At 39.4% G+C, this 20,142-nt stretch overlaps 1 protein-coding gene across 3 annotated transcripts in view; it reads left to right on the top strand.

The window, feature by feature from the left end:
- The window catches only part of LOC126092075 (glutathione synthetase-like), a 150,765-nt gene that overhangs the window by 41,111 nt on the left and 89,512 nt on the right, over nt 1-20,142 (top strand). The gene's annotated exons all lie outside the window — the stretch shown is intronic.

The raw sequence follows: 20,142 nt of genomic DNA, 5'->3' as shown, positions 1-20,142 counted from the left end.
TAAACAGTATATACCATGGTGCTAGTAGCATGACAGGACGACTGCATTGGGAGATACTTCGCAAAAATGGGTTACCTTGATATTGTTGTTGGTGTGGTCTTCAGTCCAGAGACAGGTTTGATGCAGCTCTCTGTACTACTCTATCCTGTGCAAGCCTCTTCATCTTTGAATAACTCCTGTGACCTACATCCTTCTGAATCTGCTTAGTGTATTCATCTCTTGGTCTCCATGTACAATTTTTATCCACCACACTTCCCTCCAATACAAAACTGGTGAGCCCTTGATACCTCAGAACGTGTCCTACCAACTGATCTCTTCTTTCAGTCAAGTTGTGCCACAAATTCATCTTCTCCTCAATTCTATTCAGTACCTCCTCATTAGTTACATGATCTACCCATCTAATATTCAGCATTCTTCTGTAGCATTTTGAAAGCTTCTATTCTCTTCTTGTCTAAACTATTTATCATTCGTGTTACACTTCTATACACGGCTACACTCCATACAAATACTTTCAGAAACATCTTCCTGACATTTAAATCTATACTCGATGTTAACAAATTTCTCTTCTTCAGAAACGCTTTACTTGCCATAGCCAGTTTACATTTTATATCCTCCCTACTTAGACCATCATCAGTTATTTTGCTTTCCAAATAGCAAAACTTATTTACTACTTTAAGTGTCTCATTCCTAATCTGGTTCCCTCAACATCACCTGATTTAATTTGACTACATTCCATTATCCTTGTTTTTCTCTTGTTGATGTTCGTCTAATGTCCTCCTTTCAAGTCACTGCCCATTCCGTTCAGCTGCTCTTCCAGGTCCTTTGCTGTTTCTGACAAAATTAAAATGTCACCAGCAAACCTCAAAGTTTTTATTTCTTCTCCACGGATTTTAATTCCTACTCTGAATTTTTCTTTTGTTTCCTTTACTGCTTGATCGGTATACAGATTGAAGAACTTAGGAGATATGCTACAATGGTGTCTCATTCCCTTCTCAATCACTGCTTCCCTTTTCATGCCCTCCAACTCTTATAACTGCCATCTAGTTTCTGTACAAATTGTAAATAGCCTTTTGCCCCCTGTATTTTACCCCTGCCACCTTCAGAATTTGAAAGAGAGTATTCCAGTAAACATTGTCAAAAGTTCTCTCGAAGTCTACAAATGTTAGAAACATAGGTTTGCCTTTCCTTAACCTATCGTGTTAGATAAGTTGTAGGGTCAGTACTGCCTTCCATGTTCCAACATTTCTACAGACTCCAAACTGATCTTCTCTGAGGTCGGCTTCTACCAGTTTTTACATTCTTCTGCAAAGATTTTGTGTTAGTATTTTGCAGCCGTGACTTTAAACTGATAGTTCAGTAATTTTCACACCTGTCAACACCTGCTTTCTTTGGGATTGGAATTATTATATTCTTCTTGAAGTATGAGGGTATTTTGCCTGTCTCGTACATCTTGCTCACGAGATGGAAGAGTTTTGTCATGGCAGGCTCTCCCAAAGCAATCAGTAGTTCTATTGAAATGTTGTCTACTCCCCGGGGCCTTGTTTCAACGTAGGTCTTTCAGTGCTCTGTCAGATTCTTCATGCAGTATCATATCTCCCATTTCATCTTCATCTACGTCCTTTTCCATTTCCATAATATTGCCTCAAGTACATCGCCCGTGTCTAGACGCTCTATATACTCCTTCCACCTTTCTGCTTTCCCTTGTTTGCTTAGGACTGGTTTTCCATCTGCGCTCTTGAAATTCGTACAGGTGGTTCTCTTTTCTGTAAAGGTCTCTTCAATTTTCGTATAGGCAGTATTTCTTACCCATGCTTCTACATCCGTACATAGCCATTCTGCACTTCCGGTTGATCTCATTTTTGAGACGTTTGTGTTCCTTTTTGACTGCTTCATTTACTGCATTTTTATGTTTCCTCCTTTCATCAGTTACATTCAGTATCTCTTCTGTTACCCAAGGATTTCTACTAGCCCTCATCTTTTTACCTACTTAACCCTCTGTTCCCTTCACTATTTCATCTCTCAAAGCTACCCATTTTTCTTCTACTATATTTCTTTCCCCTGTTCTTGTCAGTTGTTCTCTAATGCACTCTCTGAAACTCTCTATAGCCTCTGGTTCTTTCAGTTTATCCAGGTCCCATCTCCTTAAATTCCTACCTTTTTGCAGTTTCTTCATTTTTAGTCTATAGTTTGTAACCAAGAAATTGTGGCTAGAGTCCACAGCTGCCCCTGGAAATGTCTTACAATTATAACCTGGTTCCTAAGTCTGTCTTACTGTGTGGGGTGGGATGGGATGGTGTGGTGTGTGGTGTGTGGTGTGTGGTGTGGTGTGGTGTGGTGTGGTGTGGTGTGGTGTGGTGTTACCTTAATAACTGACTGTAAACAAAGGGTATCTAATACAATACATAAGATTTGAATATAATAGAGGGAAACATTCCACGTGGGAAAAATATATCTAAAAACAAAGATGATGAGACTTACCAAACAAAAGCGCTGGCAGGTCGATAGACACACAAACATACACACAAAATTCAAGCTTTCACAACAAACAGTTGCTTCACCAGGAAAGAGGGAAGGAGAGGGAAAGTCAAAAGGATGTGGGTTTTAAGGGAGAGGGTAAGGAGTCATTCCAATCCTGGGAGCGGAAAGACTTACCTTAGGGGGAAAAAAGGACAGGTATACACTTGCTCGAGCGCGCGCGCGCTCCTTTTTTCCCCCTAAGGTAAGTCTTTCCTCTCCCGGGACTGGAATGACTCCTTACCCTCTCCCTTAAAACCCACATCCTTTCGTCTTTCCCTCTCCTTCCCTCTTTCTTGGCGAAGCAACTGTTTGTTGCGAAAGCTTGAATTTTGTGTGTATGTTTGTGTTTGTTTGTGTGTCTATCGACCTGCCAGCGCTTTTGTTTGGTAAATACATAAGATTTGGTTGAGGCACCCAGTAGTTTCCCTGCGCTGTTAGGTTGCAGTAAATAAGTATTGTAATTGGGAATAACAATGGAAATTAGTGGAAAGAATAATACATAAAATAAGGGTAAGGCAACCAAGCATGTATAACAAAAAGACACCTACCCATATACACAACCACACAGACACCCAAATGCACACTCCCGCTCTGAGACAGACTATTGATTATCAATTATTGAAAGCAGTACATGGGCAGATGAGGTTGTGGGGGGGTAAGAGACTTATGTACGAAGCAAGGAATGGGTAGCAGGATAGTGTGAGGTAGGTATTTTGGCAGGTGATTTGCGGGTACAAAACAAGAAGAAAGAAGTTTAGGGGGTAGAGCATGACAGAGACAGAGAGAGAGAGAGAGAGAGAGAGAGAGAGAGAGAGAGAGAGAGAGAGAGCATCCACATGCAGGGGGGATGGAAGGAAGAGTGGTGGGAGAAGGCAGTGCACAATCTGGATGGAGGAGGAATGGTGTGGGCAGAAGAGAGAAGACAAAGGTGAAGCAGTGAAAAATAGTTTAGCAGAGGTTCAGGCCAGGGGATTACGAGAGTGGTGTAGTGGAGAGAGACTTCCCACCTGCATAGCTCAGAGAAACTAGTGTTGGAAGGGAGTATCCAAATGAATCACATTGCGAAGCAACTGTAGAAGTCATTTTTGTGTCAAATAATCTCTTCCTTACAACCTTGCCACTCATGGATACTGCATCACAATGGAAAAGAGGAATTGTTGAAATGTCGTTATTGATAGTGTCATATCCAGCTCGTCCATACACAGATCAGCAATGCCATGCCAATGCCTCTAACACTAGTAAACCTGTCAACCAACTACTGTCCAGCACTTCTCTGATCGTCTAGTATCACCCTGGCCTAAAAAAACTCAACTACGCCTTTCTTTAGGGCTTGTCATGCCCTGAGATGAGGTATATTCTACCCAAAATCCTACTATAACCCAATAACCCAAACTAGTGTTCCACCAACCAACCTACAGAATACCATTTTTCATCCCTATTTCAATTTTGCACCCCATGGGTAATGTCCTTGTGGCAAAGCCAGGTGCAAGGCATGTTCCATATCCCACCTGCCACCTCCTACTGCCACAAACCAGTGACAGGCATTTCTTACCCAATAAAAGGCTATACCCAGGCTGGTGGAACATGTCACTTGACAGCTTGCGTGTGGTTGGCTACACAGCGATTGCGAGTTGCAATAGCTGCCACCGCACATGCCCACAACCCCGAAGTATGTTTTGTAAATGTAAGCTACAATCAACATTTATACGTAAGTGCAACAAAGTACGTTTTTCTAAAAATGGAGAGGACGACGACGGAGACTAAGCTTTTGATAGTATATTAAACTGGGAAATAAAAACACCCGAAGTTAATGACAATATCTACGAAAAGTCATTCATTCCAAATTGTTACAGTAATAGCTGCATGTAAAAGGTTGTATAATAATGTAATCTAAGCATACCAAATAACACACTATCCACACTCATAGAAAGAAATAAAGCAAAGCATGCATAGCTTACCCGATTGCAGAGAGAAAAAGAATTAATTCTGTATACATTTACACTCTCCAATTTACGATATCAGTGGCGCAATTCCATCCAGTTCTCCTTCACTGTCATTGGAATTGGCGCCAAAACTGTTTTCTTAGTCATCATCATCATTAAGAGAAATCATTAATTGTTCATTTTCATTTATAATGCCATCTATAGTCTGTCCTTCTCTTATTAGTTTAGCAGCATGGTCTACTTTTTTCCTCCGTGAGGTAGCGTCTACAGTAGCAAGATCTTCACGTAGCAGTCTTTCCACTTCTGTTATAGTAAAAGTATTGTTGTTAATTCTAATGTATGCCTTGACTTCACTCCAAACCAATTCAATTGGATTAAAATGACAGTGATAAGGTGGTAGCCTAATTACCAAGTGACCCTGTTTGCTTGCAATTTCATCTACAATATATTTAGGCGTCGCAGACTTATTTTGTTACGCGAGCAAGTATAACAGCAGCTTTGTCATGCTCATGTCCGCAGCAATGTCTCTCGCCTGCAACCACTGCACCATAATTTCTTTATGGTCACTAGTGGTTGGAGTTTTATCTAAAATCACGGAGTGGTACGGTGCATTGTCCATCACAAAAACTGTCGGAACACTAAACTGGAGCAACAAATTCTTAAACCACTGTAAGAACCGTGGGTGGTCCATATCCTCATGATAGTCACCGGTTTTTTTCGATCGAAAATCTAGAAGTCCTTTAGGCACAAAGCCGTTTGAAGATCCTGCGTAGGCCACAATTAATTGGGATCCTCTTCCTGTTGGCTGATGACCGCTGCTATTCGGAATATCATCTGTCCAGCATTTCTCAACTGATTCTCCAGCGTTGACCCAGGTTTCATCTAGCCATATGACTGAGTGTATGTCCTTTCCTACAATTTTGTGTAAGAAAATGGTACGAGCTGCATCGACACGAGCTTTTTCTAGTAACAGTTTTCATCCATCTAACTTTTTAAAACAGAAGCCCATTCTTTTTAATATCATCTTAAGTGACGTTTTCTGCCCTGAGAAAAGTTCACTTTCTTTTAAAGAAATTAGCAACTTTGCTATTGTGGGGTATTCTTTCCTTTTATTGTATCCGGATATGTGCCGACGAATTGCATTGGATTGGAAAGAATCAATATCTGTAACAGGATGAGGCTGCTTTTTTTCCTTGCCTAGAGTACTTAAAAACACACTGTTTCTTCCACAGGGGCTTTCTTCCACACTGTTTACTTCACTGTCTTGTAAGTCTTGAAGTAGTACCCCTTTCCTTATAACTGTTCTTTCACTGAGTCCTAGAGTTTTCGAGATATGCTCTAAAGCTTTATTTGCAGGAATCGATGCATGCCCATGAACAGAAACAAATTCTTTTTCTTGCTCGTAAAACTCACATGCCCTTCATAGCAATTCCAAAGCCTGACTATTTAATGGCATTCCACGGCGCAACGTATTGTCGCTTGGTGAACGACATCATTTTGGTGACATTGTTTAACAAACAAAAACTGTAGAGTCGAGGCGGTAACACAACGCAACAACAGGTGTTCGCGCACTAACATACAATGTTTACATGGAAGCCGGCAACGTGGTAGCATCAACGCTGGAACCGGCTTTTGTTCGGTGCTGTTATTGGTTCAGAAGACGCGGTGCCTTCCATTCCTCATGTATTTGTTAGTTATACTACCAACTGTATGGTGCTTGGGGAATGACCTCGAAGTGACATATTTCAGGCCACATGGAAAAGCAGCCATCTGATATATCAGCTATGCTGCAATTACTGTACAGCATTCTATGTGGGCTTGACTATTAACCAACTATGCACTTGCATGAATGGCCACCGCTGAACTGTGGAAAACCACAAACTTGACCATCCAGTTGCCAGACATGCTGCACACCACTATACAGATGACTTCAACAGCTGCCTCGCTATGGCAGCCACTTGGATACTCCTTTCCAGCACTAATATCTCTGAAATATGCATGTGGGAATTGTCTCTCTGGCATTATACCCTGACTCTCACAATTCCGCTGGCCTAAACCTCCACTAACCTGTCTACCATTGTCTCACCTTAACTTTTCCCTTCGCTCTTCTGTCCACACCACTCCTTCATCTAAATATATACCACAAGTCCTCTGTCAAGACCTGTCTCAGGCTACCTGTGCATTCTTCGCTGCCCCCTTCCCACCTCATCTGCCCAAGCAACTGCTCTTAATCATTGACAATTAGTTGAAAGTCTTGCCGCAGCCATGGGGTTTGCATTCGGTTGTCTGTGTGGTTGTGGCTGCGTGTGTACTTTTGCTAGAAAAAGAGAAAGAGCTAGATAATTAGTATGAATAGGCCTACTGTTTTGTGTTGTATGTTTCTCTGCACCATCATCGGTCCACTAAATGTTAGACGTTGCCTGTCCCTTATTTTACATACTGTAACATTAGTAGACAAACCAGTTTATTGGAGGAAACCTTGTACAGGAGTTCGTAATTTTACTAAAGTTGTCTTTTTTATTGTGATAGCTGTTGTTGAATTTTGTCATAAAAATGGTGGATTAGCTGCTGGCTTTTTCTCTTATTTACTTATAAGGAGTTGTGACAGAATGTACCTTGTGTTTTCTATTAGTTTTTCCAGTAACTGCTAATTAGCAAAGGATATCCAGGATGTATCTGTACTGTCATTAATGTATAGCCAATGGTTGTGTGAATAACAAAGATTTTGCAGATCATTCATCGTAAAATAATATAAATACCTAGCTTTACAGTTTCTGATGATTTGTTGCCGGAGGAGATCTGGCATTGGGAAGAAATTTTTACCAAAGACCTAAAAATGGTATGTTATCAAGGAAAAAGGTGATGTGATAGCCAGTTCTCACAGCAGACAACTTTGCTTGAAAAATAAGTTTTAGTGCTGTTTTAAATGTAGTTGTTGTCATTCAAAGTTTCTCATGCAGCATATTGCTTTATTGTAGAAACAGGTGTAAATAACTTGTCACAAGGTTGAGAATGTTTGTGACCGATGCAACACTTGCCTTCAAAATATTGTAATAGGCTCTTTAGTGGCATTTAATGAAACTGAGCAATTTTATGAGGTGGGATGACGCCACTTGTCTGCATTTTCCCCAGATTATCTTGGTGTGTTTCGTGTTGGACACTGTATGTATGTATGTAGCTGTATTCTGAAGCCAGGAGTCACAAAATCAGTAAAAAAGCTATAATGTTTCTGTTCAAATACAGAAACTGAAATTGATATTTTTATTGTACTGGCTTCCATGGAATGCTGTCATTGTTTTTCCAAGTGTGTTATAGTTGTAAACCCACAGTTTGTTCCTGTAGCAATATAGATAGGAACTGGAGTGCCTGCATGTACACAAATATGTGAGCAAGTTGTGTGTGAAATATGATTCTTTCTGTTTGTATTATTTACACACATTTTACCAGACCCACATGCACATGGCCCTTACATTTCAGTTATAGATGCATCAGTTGTTTTTTAAACAAGTGTGAGATGAAAATATACAGCTCACAAGGTGGATGCATATATGGTAATTACTCTGTTGTTTACAGAAGCACTCACTGAATTGCTTGACCACCTCATAGGTTGCTAATAATTCACAGTTGAAGGCAGACGGCTTTGATTGTAAAGCCATGAGTTTTTTTTTTTTTTTTTTCAAAAAGTAGCATAGTGGCTGAGTCTCGCTTCCCACAACTTGTTGCTGTGCCGCACCGATTGTGGTGTCACAGGCATCTATGGTGATAGTGACCTGCACATCCAGTGTAGGATGACCTGATGTAATTGCTTGTCCTGGACAGCCCTTAGCAATTCATATGTGTCCTTCATTTTACTAGTCTAAACTCTCGTCTTTCCCTGAGTTGTTTCCACCTGGTGAAGGCATTGGTTAGGGGTGTTTGTATCACCACTGCTTGCAGTAGGTGATGCAGATAGAAGTTCTTGGACCCTAAGAAGTGTCAAAGCTCACGGTAATTCAGAGGGAGAAGGGGTTGTTTGGTGAAATCAGTTGGGTCAGTTGCAGGTTTGATTCGTGCAGTATTTACTTTTTACACTCGGTCACACTGAAGATGGTGGCACTTGTGAGTGAGAGAGTGCATGAAGTGCATATTTGGTATTGGGTAGCTATCGGACACTGTTCGGGAGTTGAGAGCTTTTTAGTTCCCACAGAGTGTGATGTTCTAATCTTTCTTTTGCACGAGTTTTATCGGTGATGCCCGTGGGCCACCAAAAGCGTGGGCTGTCCCTGCATTCAACAGTTTTTCAAATGCTGCCTTCATGGCACTCATGTTTGCTGGGTCTAGATGGCGCACTTTGTGTCAAATTGGTAAGCCAGCAGTCTTTAGAATGCAGTGCACTGTGCCATTTTGGACTGTGGGAAATTTGCTATGTAAGGGTGCCTTCTTGGACACGTTGCTTGGAGGGGCGGAGTGCGCCTTACTAATCAGTGTTGCATGACGCCGTCCAGGACGATTGACCACATGGGCGTTGGGTGTGCTGACAGTGTAGCGGGGTCGGGCGGGGTGAGAGTGGCTGCACAGCTGTGAGCGAACAATACATTATTGCAATCTAACAGCACAAAAGTGTGACTGCCCTGTTGCACATCTCACAGCACACTGAAGTCTTATTCCTGTTGGGCATCCCTACTTTCGCTGCCCAGTGATGCTTACACCTCCGAGTAGCACTTTCGATTTTTATATCCTCACAAGTCCTTAATGACCTTGTCTTCACATTTGGAAGGAGTCGTAATTGGAACGGAGTCAGTGCAGCATTGCTAATGGCTACAAGAGGAAAGGAGTGTGAAGGCCAACCTTAGTGTTGGCTGTTTATGCACTACAAACTTTGATGTTGGTAGTGTATGCACTTGGACATTGCTTTTTTTCACCTGCTTGTAAGGTATATTTACTTTGCAGCCAATGTCAGTATTGGATAAGTCCAAGTCATAATGTGATTTAATGTATAGCTATTTTCATGCACATTATTCCAGATTGCTGCCTAACTACAACATTATTAATTGTGTAAAGCTTAGAAATTCACAAAATATAATGTTGTCATTGTCTTGTGAGATTTACTTGATAAGTTCAAAGTGTAAGAAGTGTCTTCTGATTTTTCTCTTCTCCACACAATACAGTCAACATAATCCCCAAGTTATGAATAGTATTAGTTGTTGACACAATCTCTCACAAACCATTTGTCTGCATAGACTTCAAAGTTTTGCTTATGTGACAACTTGGGAGCCTTTCTTTTTCTCCCTTCCGAACTCTTTCTTTTTATCTTAAGTTGTCCATATATATTGTACTTCTTTGTATCTGGTTCACTTTATTCTTCATTGAATGATAAGTCTTCTTTTGCCTCCCAATCTATTTTCAGTGTATCAACCCCTGTACCTCCCCTACTCCGTTTTCCGTTCTCTCAAATTTATTTTCCTTTGCACTCAGCTGCTTAAAGTTCAGTTCTCATCTTTGACTTACCAACACCAAAAACTCAGTATTAATATTGCTTTGGGGCTGTAAACTGAGATAGACCGGTGTTACATGCCAATCCATTTTTGTACCCTGTCTCTTTGCAGGTACATATGGTGACCCGTACCTCTTCCCACTTTCTCTCTCTCTCTCTCTCTCTCTCTCTCTCTCTCTCTCTCTCTCTCTCTCTCTCTCTCCCCCCCCCCCCCCTCCCTCCTTCCCGATCCTATCCCTCCTAATCTACATAGATATACCTGTAACAGCGATAGTTACAGTTGTAAAAAATGTTAATTGTGCTTTCTTGTATCATAAATTTCATGGCTTTGGCAGTTGAGTAGTATGGCTTGTGGTGGAGCACATGTATGTATGTAACACTGAGTAGATTGAGAAAAGGGAGTGTTAACTAAGAAATGGATGGTTGCAATATGTGAAATATAAAATTGGTAAATCATTGTTTTGATTAGCTGTAATTTTCTCCATCCTTTTCCTCACGTATTGCATATAATAATTTTTGGAAGTTTGGTCTTAAAACCTCTTATCACTGCTAGTTTATTACCTGTGAGTATTTTTTATATTAATTCTGAAATTGATACTTATATTTGTTGGTACTATTGCACACTGTTTTTAATTTTAGACAGTTTTCTAATTGTTCATGTCATCGTCACAATCTTAAGTTATATAGATTTATAGTGTGTTCACCATGCCATACAGTATGCAATAGTATTAAGAAATATTGGCATTTTCAGAATAAACAATAAAAATAACCGTTAACAGTGCTAGGGTCATTCCATGTCAAATCAACACACCTATTTTACCTCACCATTTTAGATTTTTCTAAAATTTAGTATACTTATAGTGGCTGCTGAGACTAAGAAAAATTCCAAATTTCAATTTTTTTATCTCAAACCATTCCTGAAATACGGCTACCGTATTTACTCGAATCTAAGCCGCACTTTTTTTCCGGTTTTCGTAATCCAAAAAATCGCCTGCGGTTTAGAATTGAATGCAAAGTAAGCGGAAGTTCTGAAAAATGTTTGTAGGTGCCGCCACAACTAACTAATGCTGTCGAATATATGTAGCACTACACAGGCATGCTTTGCAGGCACAAAGATAAATACTGGCGCCAAAACCTCTGCGTCATTAAAAAAAAAAAAAAAAAAAAAAAATAAAATAAAATAAAAATAAAAAAAAGGTAGAAAACGAGCCTTTTTCTCCGCCCCGAGTTTCGACCACTGGATTTTCATACATTATCCAGCGAAGTAAATACAAATTCCGTATTGTTCATCTTCGAATGTAGCAGAATTTCAATGTACTACGAAAATCCGACTGGCAAGACTGTTTGGGATGTTTGTCAATATGGCCAACTCTACGTTCTGAATTTTTTCCTACCTGTGAGAAGAGATGGTTGCTAATAGGAACTTTGCCGGCTGAAGTGGCTGTGCGGTTAAAGGCGCTGCAGTCTGGAACCGCAAGACCACTACGGTCGCAGGTTCGAATCCTGCCTCGGGCATGGATGTTTGTGATGTACTTAGGTTAGTTAGGTTTAACTAGTTCTAAGTTCTAGGGGACTAATGACCTCAGCAGTTGAGTCCCATAGTGCTCAGAGCCATTTGAACCATTTAATAGGAACTTTTATGGTTGGTTTGTTTGGGGAAGGAGACCAGACAGCGAGGTCATCGGTCTCGGATTAGGGAAGGATGGGGAAGGAATTCGGCCGTGCCCTTTCATAGGAACCATCCCGGCATTTGCCTGGAGCGATTTAGGGAAATCACGGAAAACCTAAATCAGGATGGCCGGACGCGGGATTGAACCGTCGTCCTCCCGAATGAACTTTTATGAATTGTGAATCACATGCAGTATTCTCTTCACCATAAGAATAATACAAACATAAACATTTTGCCATGTATTCTTTCGTGTTTGCTGCAATTTCATTTAAATCCTGTCTGCCTAATAAACTACGAAACTAATGTGAGACAACAGCAAACGCAGAAGAAAATACATTTCGTGTCATGTTTATATTCGTATTATTCTTATGCCCAATAGTGATACAGTCAGAAATGAAGCACGGCAATTGACTAGATTTTTAAATCTAAGATGACTCTAATTTCTGTGCAGAATGTAATGTACAAAAGAGGCGTCTGTAAAGGTTTTCAAACGGAGAAAAATTTTAGCTAAACTCTCGTTCAGAACATCTTCTATCATACGTAGTCTATTATTTGGTTCTTGTTGATCATTATCAAAGAAAGCAGCAGTGTAAGTAACAACAAATAGCAGTCTCTTGCCATTGTTTCGCTAATGAGACAATTCCTCCCTTTCTTTTATTGTAAGCGATGGTAGCGCGCACCATGCCGCGAGCGGCGCGACAGGTTGTAAACACACATTATCAGCATGCGACAAACAGTGCATGACACAATACAATAATGCAAAAAAAAATGGTTCAAATGGCTCTGAGCACTATGGGACTTAACTGCTGTGGTCATAAGTCCCCTAGAACTTAGAACTACTTAAACCTAACTAACCCAAGGACATCACACACATCCATGCCCGAGGCAGGATTCGAACCTGCAACCGTAGCGGTCGTGCGGTTCCAGACTGTAGCCACTACGGCCGGCACAATAATGCATTTTCAGCTTAGAGTGACATAAATACCTATAACAAAGAGAACGGCACTTATCAGATTGAAGAAAAATAAGCAGTCGATTCAAACCAGACGAAGGAAGGGTACCCGTATAAATACGGACGGAGCGCCTGACGCATAGCAATGGCTACCTGATAAAGCGTAACTGCTAAGCTTAAGACTTGAACCAAGCTACTGTAGCTGCATCGTCATTCATTCGACCTAAATTGTGTCTCATAATACGATGGACCAACTTTGTTTCGATTTGGAGGTGCAGCCTAAAACTTTTCTCTCCCCTTGAATTTCGAGTCTCAAATTTCAGGTGCGGCTTAGATTCGGGAAAATTTTTGTTTCCTTGACTTCGAGTATCATTTTTCAGGTGCGGCTTAGATTCGAGTGCGGCTTAGATTCGAGTAAATACGGTATGTAAACTTTTCAAAAACCAGCCAAAAACGTGTGAATGGACTTTTTTAAAATTTCCCTAGGAGCTGCTCTAATTGAGCTAGAGAGCTGGGAAAGGTGTCATTTTGCATGCTCTTTCCAGAGATATACAACAAAACATAGCTTCTAATTAATAACCTTTTTCAAAATACTAATTAATATTTTGATTTAATGTTTTTTACAAAAAGTAAATAATTGAAAATTTTCAAAATATTTCCACAACTACTGCATACTGTTGTAAATCACATGGCAAAATATAAATCTGGGATAATAATTGGTTTATTGTTAAAAAAAATTATTCCGGACTCTTGTTTTCCACTAACAGCCGTTGTTTGACCACACTGACCTTTAACAAACAGGAATTTTATTAAAATATTCTGAAAGTTAAGTAAAAAAGTATTAGAAGTATCAAAACTAATCAGCGTATTTTATAATTGATTGCTTATTTTAATTTCATACAGTCTAACTAACAGTATATTAACTGATAAAACAAAAAAGTTTGAGCATTTATTTATTTATTTTATTTATTTATGCATTTATTTTACCTGGCAAGATTAGGGCCTTCAGGCCCTCTCTTACACCTAACCAGGCATACTCAGATTCAACAAATTTCAGTTTCTACAGAACATTAAGGGCCTATAACATGTTATACAGTATTAATGTTAAAGAAAAAAATAGAGATTATAAAAGTAGTACAATGATAATTATAACAATCAAAAAATAATTATAACAATCAAGAATAATAATAATAATAATAATAATAATAATAATAATAATAATAATAATAATAATGACTATGTATATGAAAGTAAACATATTTTTCTTTTATGAATGTCAGTCCTATTGCTAGTTGGGAATTTTCTCGTTATATTCTCGCAGCTTGTGAGTTATTCTCATCAAGCAGAGACATAAGACGATAGAATGGGGTGAAAGAGATATAGAAGAGGTAGATAGGTTAGAGGAAGAGAAATAGAATGGTAAAATTCGAAGCTATGATGGAGAGGAGAGAGAAAACATTCAAGAGGGAACTCAAGACTTACATATTAGGGACGGTATAGCCACCATTGTTGTGCCCCTCTCATCTTTAAGTGGTTCTGAATAAGACGAGATCACAGGGGAGCGCGTTCCATAGTCGTATGGCTGAGATGGAAAATTACATGGAGAAAGATTTTGTGTTATGTAAAGGTACAGCCAAGATGCTAGACGTATCCGATCTGGTATTGCGGTTGTGGAATGATGATAGGTGTTTAATGTGAGAAGATAAGTATTGGGGGCACCAGTGGCTAAGAAATCGATGAAGTAAGCACATAGTGTGGAGATCGCGTGCCTTATGAGGGCGTATCCAACCTAGCTGGGAGTATGAAGGACTGATATGATCATACAACCGTATATTGCATACGTATCTAACGCAAGCATTCAGCACTAGCTCGAGGCATCTCGAATTTTCACTATTTGTGCCGTGTTGAACTACATCACAGTAGTAAAGATTAGGCAAGACTAGTGTTTGGACTAATTTTTGTTTAACATGGGTTGGAAATATTTTTCTAAATTTTTGAATTGAATGTAGGGAGGAGAGCGATTTCCGGCAAGCTGTGACTGTTTGTTCTTCCCAGTTTAGGTGTTCATCCAAGATTATTCCAAGGTCTTTTACTGTTTTTTTGGTATGGTAGTTGGGTACCATTGAGGAGTATTTGAGGGACTGTTTCGCGAAAGTACCGACTGATTAACTTTGGATGAGATATAAGTATGACCTGGGATTTCTTGGGGTTTAGTTTCAGACCTAGGTTCTGTGCCCATCGAGAAACAGAGCAAAGATCTGCGTTCATACTCGCTACTGCGTCAGCAATGTTCTTGGGGCTTGCACTTATGTACAGTTGGATGTCGTTGGCATATAGATGGTAGTTGCAGGAGTGAATCACTGGAGAAATATCATTAATGTACAGTGAGAAGAGTAATGGACCAAGGACGGAGCCTTGGGGAACTCCAGAGTGCACGTTTTTCCATGATGACTTTTCCGACCCACAAATGACTTGTTGACTTCTGTTTTTGAGGTAGCTGTCGAACCAGTGTATTGCGCTGTTTGAGAAATTCAGCTGCTTCATTTTAATTAGTAATATATCAAAGTCAACTGTATCAAAAGCCTTGCTAAAGTCAAGCAGTGTTAGGATGGTAGCTTCACGTCTGTCCATAGCATGTTTAATGTCATCAGTTACTTTGATTAATGCAGTTGCTGTACTATGGTGCTTTCGAAAGCCTGACTGATATTTGTCATGGATGTTATGAGTTTTGAGGTAATCCGTCAGCTGTTCATGGACGATGTATTCTAGGGCTTTAGATATTGCAGGTAGTATGCTGATCAGTCTGTAGTCACCTGGCAAACTGAAATAAAGTATGAAAAAGTACAAGTATTTACGTAATAGTTCTGGTCCATGATGTTTGGAATGAAACTATTAAAAAAATTAAATACATAATGCTTGTTTTTGAGTAACAGGTATCTATACAGAGCTAAATTTAACACAATAGGTACTAACAGTAATTCTAAAACAACTTTCTATCAAATATACATTAACACTAACCTGAGACAAAAATTAAGTTTTGAGTTGAAAGCAGTTTCCCAATAAATTGTCTTGGAACTTCACAGATTACATTTTAATAAAGCCGACTGGGTTTGGTTTACATCACTTTCATTAAGAATGTATGTTCTCCCTGTTGGAGCAAATGGATTTACATTTGTGAGAACATCCACAATTGACACCCACAGGACATCTCCATGTGCGGGATAGGAGAATGACTTAGCTGGTCCACATGGATGAAGAAAAGTTATTTTCACTTCATCAAGTTCTTTGTTTTTTTTTTTCTAAAATGTACCCAAGCCACCATTTTCTGCCATATACAGTGGTGACATAGCCTGATACATATTGTAACTTCAGTTTGTCTGGTGATGTAATTACTTCCTTCTCCTAACTCCGCATATAACCTGAAAAGTATTTGACTATTACTTTTGATGTTGTGTTGGGAATGAAAGCATGAAATTGCTGTGTTCCTTTGATTGTGAATGCCTCTTCAAGCTGGCTTTTTAATAATATTTCTGAAGCACCATAGTCTTCTTGAGTGGAATACGCAAAATCAATGTTTGTGATATTATCTACTGCTCACTCACATAGATCTCGTGGGGTTTGGATCTGATTTTGGTATGGCCTTTGCAAACTTACTCGAGCTGCCAGTCTGTTAACTGAACCCCCTACTCCATCACAAGGCCATTTCCCATGTGCTGTGGCTGAAAAGTGCCACTCAGCTTTTATGTTGAAGTCTTCCTCATGAAGGCAAAGGTTCAGGAAGTTTTTCTTATTTTTGTACTGAGCAGCAGAACAATCAGAATAATAGTACCGGTATACACGGAAGAAGCCTGGAGATACTGACAGATTTCAGATAGATTGTATAATGGTAAGACAGAGATTTAGGAACCAGGTTTTAAATTGTAGGGCATTTCCTGGGGCCGATGTGGACTCTGACCACAATCTATTGGTTATGAACTATAGATTAAAACTGAAGAAACTGAAAAAAGGTGGGAATTTAAGGAGATGGGGCCTGGATAAACTGAAAGAACCAGAGGTTGTACAGAGTTTCAGGGAGAGCATAAGGGAACTATTGACAGAAATGGGGGAAAGAAGTACAGTAGAAGAAGAATGGGTAGCTCTGAGGGATGAAATAGTGAAGGCAGCAGAGGATCAAGTAGGTAAAAAGACAAGGGCTAGTAGAAATCCTTGGGTAACAGAAGAAATATTGAATTTAATTGATGAACGGAGAAAATATAAAAATGCAGTAAATGAAGCAGGCAAAAAGGAATACAAACATCTCAAAAATGAGATCGACAGGAAGTGCAAAATGGCTAAGCAGGGATGGCTAGAGGACAAATGTAAGGATGTAGAGGCCTATCTCACTAGGGGTAAGATAGATACTGCCTGCAGGAAAATTAAAGAGACCTTTGGAGAAAGGAGAATCACTTGCATGAATATCAAAAGCTCAGATGGAAACCCAGTTCTAAGCAAAGAAGGGAAAGCATAAAGGTGGAAGGAGTATATAGAGGATCTATACAAGGGCGATGTACTTGAGGACAATATTATGGAAATGGAAGTGGATGTAGATGAAGATGAAATGGGAGATATGATACTGCGTGAAGAGTTTGACAGAGCACTGAAAGACCTGAGTCGAAACAAGGACCCGGGAGTAGAAAACATTCCATTAGAACTACTGACGGCCTTGGGAGAGCCAGTCCTGACAAAACTCTACCATCTGGTGAGCAAGATGTATGAGACAGGCGAAATACCCTCAGACTTCAAGAAGAATATAATAATTCCAATCCCAAAGAAAGCAGGTGTCGACAGATGTGAAAATTACTGATCTATCAGTTAAATAAGTTACGGCTGCAAAATAATAACGCGAATTCTTTACAGACGAATGGAAAAAGTAGTAGAAGCCGACCTTGGGGAAGATTAGTTTGGATTCGGTAGAATTATTGGAACACGTGAGGCAATACTGACCCTACGACTTCTCTTAGAAGATAGATTAAGGAAAGGCAAACCTACGTTTCTAGCATTTGTAGACTTAGAGAAAGCTGTCGACAATGTTGAGTGGAATACTCTCCTTCAAATTGTGAAGGTGGCAGGGGTAAAATACAGTGAGCGAAAGGCTATTTACAATTTTTATAGAAACCAAATGGCAGTTATAAGAGTTGTGGGGCATGAAAGGGAAGCAGTGGTTGGGAAGGGAGTGAGACAGGATTGTAGCCTCTCCCCGATGTTATTCAATCTGTATATTGAGTAAGCAGTGAAGGAAACAAAAGAAAAATTCGGAGTAGGTATTAAAATCCATGGAGAAGAAATAAAAACTTTGAGGTTCGCCGATGACGGAATGGATAGTATCTTGAAAGGAGGATATAAGACGAACATCAACAAAAGCAAAACGAGGGTAATGGAATGTAGTCGAATTAGGTCGGGTGATGCTGAGGGTATTAGATTAGGAAATGAGACACTTAAAGTAGTAAAGGAGTTCTGCTATTTGGGGAGCAAAATAACTGATGACGGTCGAAGTAGAGAGGATATAAAATGTAGACTGGCAATGGCAAGGAAAGCGTTTCTGAAGAAGAGAAGTTTGTTAACATCGAGTATAGATTTAAGTGTCAGGAAGTCGTTTCTGAAAGTATTTGTATGGAGTGTAGCCATGTATGGAAGTGAAACATGGACGATAAATAGTTTAGACAAGAAGAGAATAGAAGCTTTCGAAATGTGGTGCTACAGAAGAATGCTGAAGATTAGATGGGTAGATCACATAACTAATGAGGAGGTATTGAATAGAATTGGGGAGAAGAGGAGCTTGTGGCACAACTTGACTAGAAGAGGAGATCGGTTGGTAGGACATGTTCTGAGATTTAGTATTGGAGGGCAGTGTGGAGGGTAAAAATCGTAGAGGGAGACCAAGAGATGAATACACCAAGCAGATTCAGAAGGATGTAGGTTGCAGTAGGTACTGGGAGATGAAGAAGCTTGCACAGGATAGAGTAGCATGGAGAGCTGCATCAAACCAGTCTCAGGACTGAAGACAACAACAACAACAACAACAACACTAACACTATCTTTTTTGGAAGCTTTTGAAATTTATTTGTTCGATAAGAAATAAGCTTCTTTTGAAAGGCATAAACTGCAACTGTATTGTGCTGCGGGCAATTGGAAACAATGGCAAAGCTCGTATGCTCAATTTTGTCTTCCTGTTTGTAATATATAACCAAAGGATGAATGGTAATCTGTTGTCTTGTCGAGTGGTAACTCTAAGCTTCATCCTGTAGAACTATACTATAATTTTCCAAAAAATCTCACATGATGACAAATTCAGATTCCATAAGGTTTTCTCTTCTGGAGTTGAGGAATGTTCGTTGTTGCTTGGCAATGAAGTCATGCCGAATCAAAGTAGACATCTTGCTACAAAATAAATCTATGAATTCTTCAGAAGTTTTCTGAACAATTTCCATATTACAGCAGTCAACTGACATCCACTGTTGGAACTGAAATTGTTCAGTTAAGTTTTAATCAAAAGAGTCTTGTAAAATTTTACGTATGACAGTTTCTTCTGGACAGTATTCACAGTTTCCCATGTTGCAATCAACTGTTGATGGGTTACAAAGCATATTTGCAATGCACTGCTTATAATTGTTTAAGCTGCTGTTTGTTACTGTATTTAGTTTGGCATTACCTATCATTAATTTTATGTTTTGGTGAGTTGTGCACACACGGTGTGTGTGTGTGCCACTCCTGCCAGCAAATACACAATTTTTCAGTCTGAACCCAGCAAATTTAGAGAAACCTATTTTCATGTTAGGAAACTTGTCTTCAAAATGTTTGTAAGCTTCTTTAATGTTGCACAAAAAAGTCGTTTGGATATTTTTGTTTTACTTCCACTTGTTTCTGTAATTGTCACACAATCGTTAATACATGGCATTGCCCGGCTAACTTCATCATTTTCATAAAATGAATGTACAGTTTTGACAGTTTCTGTTGGTGAACACTTCCCTGGTTTTGGGTTTGGACCTTCCATGAATCCTTTCTCTTTCAAAATTTTTTTGGACTGCCGAACAATGTAATTAGGAGCATTAAATTCCCTCATTATTTTCCTGACACTCAACTTTTCAGGTAAACTTGTAAGAATCATTATTTTTTTTTGCTCTACTTATAGAATTATTAAAGTTTGTTTTGAGATTTTGAAGAACGGATGTATCAGTACCTGATGAAGAAGTTTCAGCAGCAACAAAAAGTTTAAGTGTCACTGGTGAGATTTTTGTCAATTTTTATTTGGCGTGACACCTAGATGTTACTTTTTTCTTATCAGTTGGGGACTCGCCTAGTTCTTGAAGTGATGTGTTAAGTGTTTTAACAACCACTGAAGTTGCAGTGAAGTCAGGGTCTTGGTCTGGGATGATTATCTCTGATCCAGAAGAATCTTCTTCAACACTTTTATCAATGATGGACTCTGGTGTATTTTTCAATGTGGTTACATCTTTCCTACATTTATCACAAATCTTGCCACCACTAGGTATTTGTGAAAATAATTTGGGCATCCCTGTTGTGACATTTATCAGTTTTTTTCTGTCTCTAA

The sequence above is a fragment of the Schistocerca cancellata genome, chromosome 7 (assembly GCF_023864275.1).
Source record: "Schistocerca cancellata isolate TAMUIC-IGC-003103 chromosome 7, iqSchCanc2.1, whole genome shotgun sequence".
In the NCBI taxonomy this organism is placed as follows: Eukaryota; Metazoa; Arthropoda; class Insecta; order Orthoptera; family Acrididae; genus Schistocerca; species Schistocerca cancellata.
Note: the sequence above shows the minus strand (reverse complement) of the source record. Positions and strands in the feature narration are given on the sequence as shown.